A 14,615-nucleotide genomic window follows, 5' to 3' on the forward strand; every position below is an offset into this window, starting at 1 on the left:
CATTATTATCCCCATTTTATAAAAGAGGAAACAGTACAGAATAACTTGGGTAAAGTCCCAAAGTGGTAGAGAATGAAGAGAGCTCATTTGCTAAACCTTTACTCTATTTTGTCTCCTTGGTCACACCTGTCTATTAGAAACATGTCTGTTTCTTGGAAAATCTCTAAAGTGTGCCATTAGAGATTATTTTTGCCAGTTCTTGAATTTCATATAAACGGAGTCATACATTATGTGTTCTTTCTGTTTGCCTTTTTAAACTCAGCATAGTGGTTTTGAAATACATCCATATTGTTGCATGCAGCAGTAGTTTGCTCTTTGATTGCTAAGTAGTATTCTATTGCATGAATATATCACAGTTCACTTATCCCTTCTTCTCTTAAGACAGTTGGACTGTTTCCAGTTTTTGGCCAAATATTTTTGGCCAAAACATTTTGGCCAAACATATTTTGATGAATAAAGCTGCTATAAACATTCTTGTACAAGGTTGTTGGTGGACATATGAGTTCCTTCCTTTTGGATAAATAACTGGGCATTGAGTTACTGGGTCTAGCTGATTTTTGACAGGCAGGAATAGGGACTACTGTGCCCAAGTAATAATGAAACTCTTTCAGATGTATTGTATGATTGAGCAAATGACAAACGTGCTGATGTTGTTAGGGGCCAGGATTTTCACTGTGGAAGAGAAACATACAAATATGGAATGAGGGAGGCAAGAAAGAATCGTGTGAGAATGGACTGGAATAGATGTAAATTTGTGGTTTCTAAGGCATGTGTATATATGTGCATATGTGTATGTAATTGTACATGCATATCTGCATGCATTTATGTGTGTATATACACATGTATTTATGTGTATGTGTATATATACCCATATATTTCCCAGATCTATCTGCCCAGAGAGCTTAGAAGCAATGACACCTGAGAAGGAATGAGTCCACCTACCGCCCAGACTTTGATGTCCAATGTCATTCCCCACTAAAAGGAATGAGAGTTCCTTGGAGAAGCAACTAATTCCAATGTGGGGTCAGGGTAGGTACAAAATGAGCCTGAAATATCTTGTTATACCAGAAAGTAAGGAAGTGTTTAAAAAAATAATAGAAGCATGCCAAAATATGGAGGCCAGCTTGGAGGTGTTCCCCTTGGTTTAGACTGAGACAATTTGAAAAATAAAATAATTGAGAAAAAAATCAAAACTTATAAGCCATTGAAGGAAAAATAAGGACCCATGAATCCATAATGATAATAGAGAGAAAGAGAAGAGTCTTCCTTATAGCAGAATGCCATGGGCTGACCGGTATATGTGGAAGGAATGCTAGAAATGGAAAGTCATCATTTTTCAACTACCACGGTAGTTCAGGCAAGAACTGCCAGTGGATGCTAAATCTAGAGGGAAATTTTGATTAGGAGAAGGATATTAGTTTGGTCTTAAAATATCTCTTCACAGATTGCTCATTAGTTATGAGGAGAAATAATAGTTTAACTATGCAGTGAAAAATTGGGCAACTCCTTGACTGGGTAATCACCCCTGACATCACCAAAGAGGGGCAGAAGAACATGTGTTTTCAAATGTGATACCCTGAGAAGGAACATCACTTATGTAGTTTTTCAGTCCAGAATCCCTATCTGGATCTAATCATGGGGAGATATCAGACAAATTCCAAATGAGGAATGTTCTATCAAAAAAGAGGAGGGTGGTATTGATCGAATTCTTCAAAAATGTCATCGTCATAGAAGACAAAGAAAGGCTCTGTGGAAATTTTCTAGATTAAATTACATTCAAAATATGTGATGACTAAATCCAGTAAAAAAGAGGTTGAAATATAGATGACAAATTAGGTTAGAAGTGTACTGGGATTATGCAAGAGAATATCCTTATTCTTGGGAAATACACACTGAAGTATTTGGAGGTAATAGGCCATAATATATGCAATTTACTTTAAAAAACTGAAAAAAATTATGTGTATTTGTGTGTGTGCATATATATTAGTGAGAGCAACTGACAAAGCAAATGGGGGTAAAACTTAATAGACAAATCTGACTAGAACCTATATGTCTTTTCTTTGTAACAGTTTGGTTCTTGCAACTTTTCTGCAAGTTTAAAGTTATTTCCAAACAACAACAACAAAATTTTTTAAAGCTATACTTGGCAAGTCCTTCTCTGCCCCTGGGCATTTAATCAACACGTGTCTGAGAGGCATCATAACCGAGGTGTGGTTTTTTATTTATTTATTTTTTGGCTCCAGCCAGATAATCCCATAAAAAAGGAGAGTTTTAAAACTGTGGTGCTGGGGTGCCTGGGTGGCTCAGTCGTTAAGCGTCTGCCTTCGGCTCAGGTCATGATCCCAGGGTCCTGGGATCGAGCCCCGCATCGGGCTCCCTGCTCAGCGGGAAGCCTGCTTCTCCTTCTCCCGCTCCCCCTGCTTGTGTTCCCTCTCTCACTGTCTCTCTCTGTCAAATAAATAAATAAAATCTTAAAAAAAAAACCCAAAACTGTGGTGCTATTTTTAGAGATTGTAGTAATACGACTTGCAATAAAATGTATTCCTCAATAAACATAATTGCTCTATTATACAAAAGTCATGAGCAGTTTCTGTTTTTGTAACAGGAAAAGTGGAACTACACTGATAATGAGAAAGACAAAATGATCGTTTCAGCAGGTGCTACATGCTGCTAGATTTGAAAAAGATTTTCAAACAACCAGAAGTGGGGGAGGGAGCTGGAGTTCTGCAGTATTCAAAAAGTCATCTCGGAATATAATTTTGATTCTCAATTCTTCTTGATAGAACCAAAAGTTCTTTTTGAAAGAACATGGGGTGGTAATTAATGTAACATAATAAAAAAAAAGAAAGAAAAAAAGAACATGGGGGCTAAGAGCAATGAGAGTGCCTAGTTCAAATTCCAGTTTGCTGCTTACTAGCTATGTGTCATTGGGCAAGTAACTTAACCTCTCTGTCCCTCAGCTCCTTCATTGTAAAAATGGGGATAATAATAGAACATACCTCAACAAGTTGTGAGGGATAAATAAATTAAAATATGTAATGTCCTTGGCATTGGAAAAGCATTAGAGAAATGTCTTTTGTTATTATTATTTACCTAGTAACATACATGATTTTATTATACGTCAAAATGAAGAGAATTCACAAGATCTCAGAACTGTTGATACTGATTTGCACACAATCCGGCTAAATTTATTAAGAATATTATTTATATAAGCGTAAAAACAACCAAGAAACCTACTTACTAGCACACCACTGCCTGGAAGTAGCAGAGTACTTAGATTTTACCAATAACAGTTTTAGTGTCATGTTGACTGTAATATTTCTAATTATTTACTAAGTCACTCTGGCTTAGCTTTTGGGAATATTTCTTCTAAACTAAGTGGTACCTCTTTAAATATGGTTGCACATTTGAATCATTTGGAAGTTTTAAATATCCCAACACCAAGATTGTACCACAGACCCACTAAGTCATAATCTATGGGTGACGGGTGAGACCCAGGCATCAGTATTTTTCAGGTGATTCCAATGTGTGGCCAGTTTGGGAACCACTGTGCCAAAGTCTTCCAAAGTTAGAAATTTAATGTAGGCTATTATTATGTTGCCATCTATTAAATGGAGTGAAAGGTCATCAAAATCAGGAGTACCAAATGTCCCCAACGTGACACAAAATAACAGTACGTAGTGAAAATACTATGGTAAAATCAACACAGATGTAATCAAGTCTTTTGTTAGGAAAGCAACTGTTTACTTCTTATCTTTATTTCCACCAGAAGGCAACACAATTGGCCATTATCCATGACATATGGAAAAGTGAAGGTTTCAAAATAGCAAAATGTGGAGCAACAGGGAAAACAAAGCTATAAAATAATGCTAAAACAGCTGCAAAATATAAACTAATTTTCAGCAGAATTTAGGAAACAAGTTCAAATTACTCAAAAAATGTAGTATGGGACTAATTTTTGAAATAGCACCTTGCACATTTTGCTATCTATTAAAATAATCAGTGATGACATGCAAAGTGTTCAGATCTCAGTTACCTGGATTGGAATTTGGGCACTATCTAAAGTCCTCCCCTTAGTAACCAAATGCAAGGCAATAGATTTTTATCTTTTTTTAAAGATTTATTTATTTATTTGAGAAAAAGAGAGTGGGAAGAGGGGCAGAGGGAGAGAAAGAGAGAATCTTAAGCAGACTCCCCGCTGAATGTAGAGCCTTATGCAGGGCTTGATCTTGTGACCCTGAGATTGTGACCTGAGCCAAAATCAAGAATCGATGCTTAACCCACTGAGCCACCCAGGTGCCCCTATGCAACAGTTTTAATTGGTCTGCTGGTATAAAGTGAATATCCCAGCAACACCAAAGGATTGATGCTTCTATAGCTAAAGGGTTCTGAAAACGAGATATGTGACAAGTCTAAGTTTCACATTCATTACGACCAAATAATATTATTCCTTTGTTGGAATTTAAGATGGACATGAATTTTTGCACAATCTTGCATTTGGCATTAGAGTATAGTTATTCTTGATTTTCTATAATTGCACTTGTTTTCAAGTTATTAATGCAACATCAATGCATGTAAGCTGCATCAGGTAAGATAAATAGTGTAGGGGAGCCTAGGTGGCTCAGTCGGTTAAGTTCTGACTTTTGATTTCGGCTCAGGTCATGATCTCAGGGTCCTGGGATGGAGTCCCATGTCAGGCTCCATGCTCTCCTCAGCGTCTGCTTATCCCTCTCCTTCCCACTTTGCCCCTCCTCCTGCTCTCTCTTTCTCTCTCACTAACATAAATAAATAAATAAATAAATAAATAAATAAATAAATAAATAAATAAATAAATAAAATCTTAAAAAATAAATAATGTAGAGTAAATTGATGATAGCATTCAGATTTAGCATTTCCAAAATAAATCATTGGTGGGCTTGTATTGTATTTCCATAATGTAATTTGGCATTTGGAGAATACCTACTGCACTTACAGCCAGCCAAATCTAAAAATTTGGATTTTTATTAAATCCAAATCTATCTTGTGTTATACCATATTTTATTCATCTCAATCCTGTTTCCCACAGCTAGACTGCACTGTGTTGTTGTTTTTTTTAATTTATTTATTTATTTGAAAGTGAGAGTGTGCATGAGCAAGCGGGGTGGGGGGTGCAGCACAGGGAGGGGCAGAGGGAGAGAATCACAAGCAGACTCCCTGCAGAGCACGAAGCAATGTGGGGCTTGATCCCACCACACCCATGAGATCATGACCTGAGCTGAAACCAAGAATCCAGTCGCCCAACTGACTGAGCCACCCAGGCACCCCTAGACTGCACTGTTAAAATCAAACACAGAGACCAGACTTGAAAATTCCCTGAGCAAACAAAACGAGTTCAGTCGTACAAACAAAGCTTAATTTAGCTCATTTCACAAGACAAGGGAGGCTCACTTGACCTGTGCTTCTTGCTTGTGCCTGTGATGATTATAAGCGGAACTTAAATTGTACCCCAAAATTGATATGAGGTAACCATTAACCAATTCCCTTTCATTTAAGAAAATTCTAATATTGTAACCAGTCACTGTGAAGAATAAACAGTTACTGCCTCCATATTATGTGAACTGCTTTATAACAATATACCTCTGAGCATCATTCTATGTTTTGGTTTGGGTGCTCCTGGTTGGCAAACTGTCTTTTTGGTGTATACACAATAAACTTTTACTAATTACTAGTTCAGTGCTTCATTGGCTTTACTTTTTTTTCTAAACTTTTGATAGTTTGCTGTTGAAGGTGACGCACCAAATCCTAAACTGCTTTGTGTCGTGAAGGCTTCCAGGAAAGTGCTAGGTCCCAGTGACTGTTAGTTAATGACCTGATACAGGAAGGGGCAAGACATCTATTGCATATTTCATGTGTTAGAGAGGCAATGGGAGTGTAACAGCAAGAATCCTACAAGTGGGGCGGGAACATATGGATTTGAACCCTGGCTTTGCCACTTGCCATGCCCTAATTTGTACAATGGGGACAATAATGGCTACTTCACACTGTTGGTGGGGGAAGAAAACTTTTACGCATATGAAGCACTTTGTAAAGTGTAATGCGTTATTCATATGTAAAATATTCTTATTATGTCTATCGTTATATCACACATATAAATCCTTCTATTCAGCATATAGGTTTTTTTGTTTTGTTTTGTGTGTGTGTGTACGCGTGAGAAGTACCCCCAAATAATGACTGTATGTAGAACCTTTCCTATTTGTCAGGCTCCTAAATGAATACATATTGGAAAAAAATTGAATAAAGTCAAATATATTGCAACTTTGATTCATTCCATTAATAAAGGTAAACAGATCCTATAAGATGCTATTAAATAGAGTATTATTCAGCAACCGGAGTCATGGGCTTGAATCTGGTTCTATTGTCATGCAGCTGGGTGACCTTCTGTAGCTCATTTCCATTGCAAAGCTCCAGTTTCTCCGTATTTAAAAGGAGGGGCTGATCTGGATGATCTTTAAGATTTCACTTATTTCTACATTTTATATCACTGTATTTAATAGGATTGGCTCTTTAATATTGAAATAACTTTATTATGTTTGTGAACTTTTCTATTTTAATAACTTCCCCAATTTCTAGAAGTTCCATGTAGACAGAGATACACATCCCACACTGCTTCCCATCCAACATCACCTTCAAGAGACATTGATCCCACGCTAACTTCTTTGACCTGCCTCCAAGGAGGAGAATTTAAGAATTCCTTCCACTGTGTTTCCAATGCAATATAACCACGTATTTAAATCTCTAATTCTGATCGAAAGCTCAAGTGAAGAAATTTGAATTTTTTAATTTGATTGATTCCTAGAAGAGGCTTTATAAATGTTTGCTGAGTAAATGAGGGCACGAATGAGTACCACTTCACAATTCTGACATACTACTCTGTGCATGCAGCCTCGGTCCATGCTGAGTTTGAAAACAGAGGGCTAGGTTTTACACGGGTTAGATAGGTGAGTTCTTTTGCTCAGAATTTCACAGACAATGAGGAGCAATGAAATGCCATTAAAATATGCCGTCACATCGAACTTTCCCGTCTTTCCTCTTGAAATGGTTAGGTCTGGAATGTTAAACTATAAACAGGAAATCTGTCTGCTTTTCTGTTCTCTGATAAGTCACATACATAACCCAGGGATGACTAAATGACCCAAATTCCTGGTTCCACAGAAAAGCTGAGGGATTTTCTTATTTAGAACTCATGAAAGACAGGTGAGTCTGTGAATTAGTAATGTGATTAAGATTTATTTCTGTTGTAACATGGAATATAGATTAGATCTACGATTTCCAACTGCACACACTGTATTTACCTTGTATAGAATTCATGTTGATTTTAGATTTTTGAATTATTGACGTGAGTGCAAAAACATCTGGGTGGAGAGGACATGGGGAATAAGAAAAGCACAGAAGGAAACCCTTTTGGTTCTCTGTGTATTTGTAAACTGTACTTATAACTCTATGAATCTAGAATTCCTGCAGGATTCATGAGATCCACACAGTCTTCCTGCTGATTTATATCTGTTTTGCTGATTCAGCTGGTAGATGTGTGAGATCACTTGTAGACCATTCTACGATCATCAAATGTTTAAATTGAAGCATCTTTCCTCCTTTCAGTCAAAACTCTGTGGTTATCAGTAGACAGTGGGTGAGAAATGAAGAGTAGGTGTTTGAAATAACTCCCGGGAAACACTGAAATAACTTCCAGGTGAACAGAAAGGAACATAAGTCTATTCTGGTAAAGGAAGCTCTCCTCCCTGGGGAAAGTAGAAAGAAGGCAATATTGAATATTCAATTAGGTTTATCATTATTTGTAACCATGTACTCCAGAAAGTAAAATATGGTACATAAGCCACAAGAACACCAAATACTTCCACCCACACTGCTTTCTTGATCTCAATGAATATGGTGGAAAAATACCTTATTTTTACACAGTAATAGTTAACCACAGCACGTTAGACACCACCCTAAACAAGCACCCTGCTCAGCAAATCCCAATCTAATTCAATGGTCAGTCACTCACTCACTCAACAAACATGAAAGATGAATGAGAAAAGGCCTGCCTTCAAGTGACTAAGGAACTCCTCAGTGAGGAGGAAGCTGGATGAGCAGGAAGGACAGAAACACGTGGAGGGAGGTTGAGGACCCAAACCAGAACTGTAATGAGTGTCATGTTGTTCTTTGAAGATAGGTTTAAGGAAAGTACTTGATATGATCTTTTTTTTTTTTTAAGATTTTATTTATTTATTTGAGAGAGAGAGAGCACAGAGGGAGAGTGAGAGAGAGAAGCAGGCTCTCCCCTGAGCGGAGAGCCTGACATGGGGCTCTACCCCAGGACCCTGAGATCAAGCCCCTAGTCAAAGGCGGACGTTTCACTGACTGAGCTACCCAGGAGCCCCATTGATATGATCTTCCTAAGCATAAACACTGACTCGTCCTAGGCTATGTCATCTACTCTCCTTCCTTAAGAATTTTACCTGAAGGGCTAAGGAGACCCATTAGAGGTTATATCATTGGCATATCAATAACTGGGGCATTCATAAAACCACTTACATCTACATTCCCCTTAGGACTGCTGTGTGGCTCAGGAGGGCCTAATAAATAGGGTGAATTCCTTGCCCTGCCCTGGTGCTCACAGACTAGGGTCTCCGAGAGTCTTCATGCTCAGGACTGTCTCTTACTTGTTTTGCTGGCTGTCCCATCACCAATCCTGACCAAACAGATCTGGCAAGTTCGGGGTTCTATAGGTACATGGGACATCTGCCTGTGTTGAAAGAAGATAGCTGGCAATTCCTATTTTGGGGTAAAGCAGAAACGCTTATGATACTCAGTATGGGTCTTTCCTGTTTTTACCAAGCTGCATTAGGCTGGGAAGCCACTTAAGTGCAAATTCAGAAGGACAGCAAAGTCACTGACCCTCGGAGTCGATGAAACATTGACAGGGAGAGGCCATCCCAGGTAGTAAAAAATTGTTGGCAAGTGTACCACAATGCATTTTAGAGGGATAAGGCACCTCTTTAAGTTCTGTGTAGTGAAGAACAGAGAAAGCTAAGACTATAGAAATAGACTTGGTGAAGACTCAGTTCTTGACCTCTGAGCAATTACAGACTAGAAGACTGAGAATTCGTTACTCTTCTTAAAAATCCTTGTAGCTGGAAGTGATTGTTCCAGAGCAATAAAAGCCTAATGTTGAACTCGAAATGGATTTGGGTACCAGTAACAACTACTCATTTGGGTATAGGTTGCAACATGGCACAGATCTGCCCTTTAGCCACACTTAGCTAAGAGTCTGAAGAAATCTGGTTTTTTTTTAAGATTTTATTTATTTTACTTGAAAGAGGGAGAGAGCAGGAGAGAGAGCGAGCAGTGGGGAGGAGCAGAGGGAGAGGGAGAAGCAGGCTCCACACCAAGCAGGGAGCCTGATGTGGGGCTCCATCCCAGGACCCTGGGATCATGACCTGAGCTGAAGGCAGACGCTTAACCAACTGAGCCACCCAGGTGCCCCTGAGGAAATCTTTTTAAAGGAAATAGGATGGGCGCCTGGGTGGCTCAGTTGGTTAAGCGACTGCCTTCAGCTCAGGTCATGATCCCGGAGTCCTGGGATCGAGTCCCGCATTGGGCTCCCTGCTCAGCGGGGAGTCTGCTTCTCCCTCTGCCCCTCCCCCCTCTCATGCTCTCTCTATCTCATTCTCTCTCTCAAATAAATAAATAAAATCTTTAAAAAAAAAAAAAGGAAATAGGAAATAATGATAGAACCAAACCATTGAGTATTTCTGCTTTCTTTAACTCTGCATATTAATGATCTTAAACACTCTACAATAAACCAAAGTAGAGAACTAAGTTAGAGTTCTCATTATATAGTTGAGAATCACTCAACAAAATTAGTTCTTCCCTGATTTTCTTTTTTCAGTGTAGAATAGTGAGCTAAAGGATGCCATCAGTTATGGGTATAAACAGATATTTCCCTATATTTCCTCTATAGATAATTTTAACCAAGATTCTGCTAATGTAAGTGGAGTGACCAGGTAAGCAACAAACCTCTGAGAACAGGGCCTAACAAAGTTTAGGCCTGTGTACCTTTCTTGTAAATCACAACAGCACATTTTCAGGAGTGGTTATTTTAGTAGCTAACAAAGAGTCAAGATATCATTTTGTGTCAAAAAAGAAAAGTGCAATAGTTATACATTTGAATTGGGTCAGCGAGAGCTATATATCATAAGCCTTTTCCTTTATAGAAATCTAACCGTATTTCAAGAATTTCACCATCTGCTCTTTGTTTGGAGTGGCTGATTATAAAGTTATTTTCTTCTTGACTTTTCTACCCCTTTGGAGAGCCAACTTTCACAAATAGCTGTAAATCAGGGGAATCAACCTCAGTAACATGGAAAATTATTCTGAACAATGCATAATATCATGGCAGGCTACCAAATGGCTGTGAAAATGCTAGAAGGAAGTCATTTGCTTCTAAATGAGAACGACAAGGATGTTAGTTTACAATGTCCAATCAAGACATGTTATACTAAGGTCCCAAGAGAATACTCTTTAAACACAGCTAAGGTCACAGGAGTTAATGATCTTATCAGCCTTGGATTGGTTCCCAGTTGGCAGAATACAGACTACTTCTTTTACAAACTGAATTTCCCTCATTTCTTACCATGTAAGTAGAAGATCCTGAGCAGGGCTGGCATGTTCTGAGTTAGGCCACAATTTCTTCCATGTATCTCTTGCACTAGATTTACTCCCCAGGAAATATGCTTTGTTCAGAACAACAAATCATGTTCAGATCCTTAACAGTATTAACAGAAAGATTTCTTAACAAGTGACTATTCTGCTAACTCATTTCACTGGTATGGTACCAAGAGGAAGGGGCAACAGACAAGAAGGCTCTGTCTTCATCACTCCCTTTACCTGTGTTACCTTCTCCCTTCACCCCATTCTCTGATCAGCCAGTCCTCAATGTGCAGTCTAGGGGGCATCCCTTGGGTGACTGAAGAAACACAGATTCTCCAGCCCCACTCAGATCTGTGGATTAGAATCTGCATTTGACAAGATTGTCCAGGTGATTCCTGTGCATGTGAAAGTATATAGGGCATCCTCCTAAAGCTAGATTTTGTCCTGCTGACAGGGAAATAGGACATTGATCTCTTTCGGTATGTTCATGGCTATTATCTTCACTGTCATCCAAAAATTCACAATCGAGAATAAACCCTCTTCCCCCAAGCCAAAATAAGACAACTGAGAAACAACCAATGTTTGTTTAACCCTTTAACAATTTACAACACACTTTCATAATCAAACCCACTTGATGTTCGCAGTATCCTTGAGAGGTCAGCAAGAGTTAGAATTCATTTTATAAATTAGACAATTAGGGTTGGTGGATATCACGCGACCTGTTCCAAATCACACATGCCTAGTGTTCTGACTCCAAGTCTAGCGCTCCTTTGCCACTACACCATGATGACTGGACAGAAGATCTAAAAACAGAAATGGCAGGGGAGAAGAAGAAACTCAGGACACAAAATAGAGGTGGAAATCACTGGAAGAAGTTGCTGGAAAACCGATTATGTAATTTGTAACCACCTGATCTAAGACTTCATTCCCTGAGGACCAGGATCTACAAACACATCGACTATATTTTTAAAAGATATTCAGCCCCTTCCTGATGAGGAGCTAAACACAATCATAAGTGAGGGAAGACAGGTTCCTGCTGCTGTGCTGCGCGAGCACCTTCCAGGCCAGCGATTCTCACAAACACAGCAGCAGGAACGTGTGGTGAAAAACCGGGCGAGCTGCAGTCCCAACATAGGTCCCCTAGGAAGCATGTGGCACCCCTTTTCACCTAGTCCGCATCAGTCAATCAGATGCCATACGACCATCGTGGTTTTTGAAGAGATTTCCTTTCAGGCAAAAGCCACATTTGCATTCCATGTACATTTCAGCGTTTGCGTGATTTTTTTCCCCCCAAAGCTTATATATTATGCTTCCAAAACAGAAACATTTCAGCTTCACTTTTTTCTTTCTTTCTTTTTTTTTTTTTTCGATTTCCTCATTAGGAAAAGATAGGCAAGTTTTTCCAAGAAAAGTCTCTCTGCCAAGACACTTCTGGTTCTGGTCGCTGATCTTGTGCTTACGGCGCGCATCCCACCATGTCTGGGGCTGCAGGAAAAGTCCCCTGCCTTCTCCATGGGCCAGAGCGTCCGTGCCCAGGGGCTCTGTATGCATGTCTTAAAGGACAAAAGAATTAGAACTTCTTTAAAAAAAAACAAATTTCATCACCAAGTCTCTCTAGGTTTTCCTTTTTTTTTTTAATTATGTTATGTTAATCACCATACATTACATCATTAGTTTTTGACTTAGCGTTCCATGATTCATTGTTTGCATATAACACCCAGTGCTCCATGCAGAACGTGCCCTCTTTAATACCCATCACCAGGCTAACCCACCTCCCCACTCCTCTCCTCTCTAGAACCCTCAGTTTGTTTTTCAGAGTCCATAGTCTCTCATGGTTCGTCTCCCCCTCCGATTTCCCCCCCTTCATTCTTCCCCTCCTGCTATCTTCTTCTTCCCCTCCTGCTATCTTCTTCTTCTCCTTCTTCTTCTTCTTCTTCTTCTTCTTCTTCTTCTTCTTCTTCTTCTTCTTCTTCTTCTTCTTCTTCTTCCTCCTCCTCCTCCTCCTCTTCTTCTTCTTCCTTCTTCCTTCTTTCTTCTTTCTTCTTCTTCTTTCTTCTTTCTTCTTCTTCAACATATAATGTATAATTTGTGTCAGAGGTACAGATCTGTGATTCAACAGTCTTGCACACTTCACAGTGCTCACCATAGCACATACCCTCCCCAATGTCTATCACCCAGCCACCCCATCCCTCCCAGCCCTCACCACTCCAGCAACCCTCAGTTTGTTTCCTGAGATTAAGAATTCCTCATATCAGTGAGGTCATATGATACATGTCTTTCTCTGATTGACTTATTTCGCTCAGCCCAATTCTAGGTTTCCTTTTAAGAGTTTCAGGGTGAAAGATGATTTGGTGACTTAGGATGTTACTGAGTAAATTTGGAAAGCAAACCTTCTTGATACAATTTGCAAAATGTTTTCCTTAATATTTAAAGAAAGAAAAGGTCAGCACGCAAAGGGGGTGGTCAAGATTGCAAACCATATCTCAAGCTTCTGTTCTGTAAGTGAGGGGGATGCATTGAAAGCACGGAAGGGCTGAGGCCACAGCAATGTGCTCAGCTCCATGGGATTTCCCAATATAGATGCGCGCCTCCCCCTGGGATTCGAGCTGGACAAGAGCCCTGTGTTCAAGATGGAGAAAACAATACTGCTTTAAATCCAGCAGAACTAGGAATGGATAATTCTTCCAGTTACAAAGGGAACACATCCCCAGCTAAATATGGGAGTGACAGCATGTCCATAACATTCAGGTGCGATCTGTTTTAGGAGTATGCAGTTAAAAACTGGCAAGAGCCAGGAGTTCCCAAATAAACTTAAAATTAATCATGTTCTAGTATTTTGCTCTTCTCTTTTTAGTAATTTGTTCTGTTCATTTCTGGAATACTTCATTCTAGTGGCTTCTACTTGCATATATTACCTCTTGGCCATCAAACTTTAATACCTAAATATCTATAATAAATACCTATTGGTTTATTTTTTATTTTTATTTTTTATCTTTTTTAAAATTGAAATTCAATTAGTCAACATCTAGTACATCATTAGTTTCAGATGTAGTGTTCAATAATTTATCAGTTGTGTATAACACCAGTGCTCATCACATCACGTTTATTTTTAAATTCTATTATTTAACTAATAAAAAGGAAGCACCATGAGGTAGTGTAGGTAACAATTCTCACCATGGATACTTTTCAGAGAGTCATACTGCAAACAAATATATTGGCACTTATTATGAACCTTACCATTTACACTGAACAGGCCAACATATTTTCTGTGCCAGATTTCTGTTCTCTCTGCCTGAAATTTTCTTCTCTCTCCTCTTCCCACGTTTGGTGGCTTCTCCTCCTGGTCTCTTCTTTAAATGTTGCCTTCTTAGACAGACCTTCCTCAACTGCTTTATCTAAAGTAGATGTCCCCTGTTATTTATCAAAATACACTATTTATTTCATAAGTAGGTATCATTATCTTACCTATTTATTACATGCTGTGTTTACTTGTTTATTGCCTGTCTCTCCTAGCAGCATGCAAAGTCTTGAGGGCAGGAATCTTGTCTACCTTTATTATCCTTGTATATCCAGCTTCTAGTCTAGAACAAAGTAGGTGCTCAATAAATAGATATTGAATGAGTGAATGGACATTTGACTTTTCCTTATTTGTTTAGTCCTAATATCAAGGCTTTAAAGATTTTCTGGCTTCACTTTCTTTACTATTCTTTAAACCAAACCCAAATTTTTCATCAAACTTTCTTTTACCTACACATACACACTATCATACAACATGACTGTTATAGCCTGAGAAACATTTCCTGAATTTGAGAAATAAATAGTCCCTTTGATTCTGAAATCTAACTTTAAAATGGAAACAGACACCTTTCTCCAAGGGATACAGGTATTGGTAAAGAAAAAACATTCCATTTTTAACCACTGGCTAT

The 14,615-nt window shown here is 38.8% G+C and overlaps 1 protein-coding gene across 1 annotated transcript in view; it reads left to right on the forward strand.

The window, feature by feature from the left end:
- LOC123858946 (myelin P2 protein) overlaps positions 1-14,615 on the forward strand; it is a 36,750-nt gene that overhangs the window by 19,764 nt on the left and 2,371 nt on the right. The window contains exon 9 of the transcript XR_010410619.1: positions 884-1,029. The gene's annotated coding sequence lies outside the window, so the exon portion shown is untranslated. The remainder of the gene's footprint in view (positions 1-883; positions 1,030-14,615) is intronic.

This window comes from Mirounga angustirostris, unplaced genomic scaffold, assembly GCF_029215605.1.
Source record: "Mirounga angustirostris isolate CCGP_5_RB_7025 unplaced genomic scaffold, mMirAng1.0.hap1 SCAF_4, whole genome shotgun sequence".
Classification (NCBI taxonomy): domain Eukaryota; kingdom Metazoa; phylum Chordata; class Mammalia; order Carnivora; family Phocidae; genus Mirounga; species Mirounga angustirostris.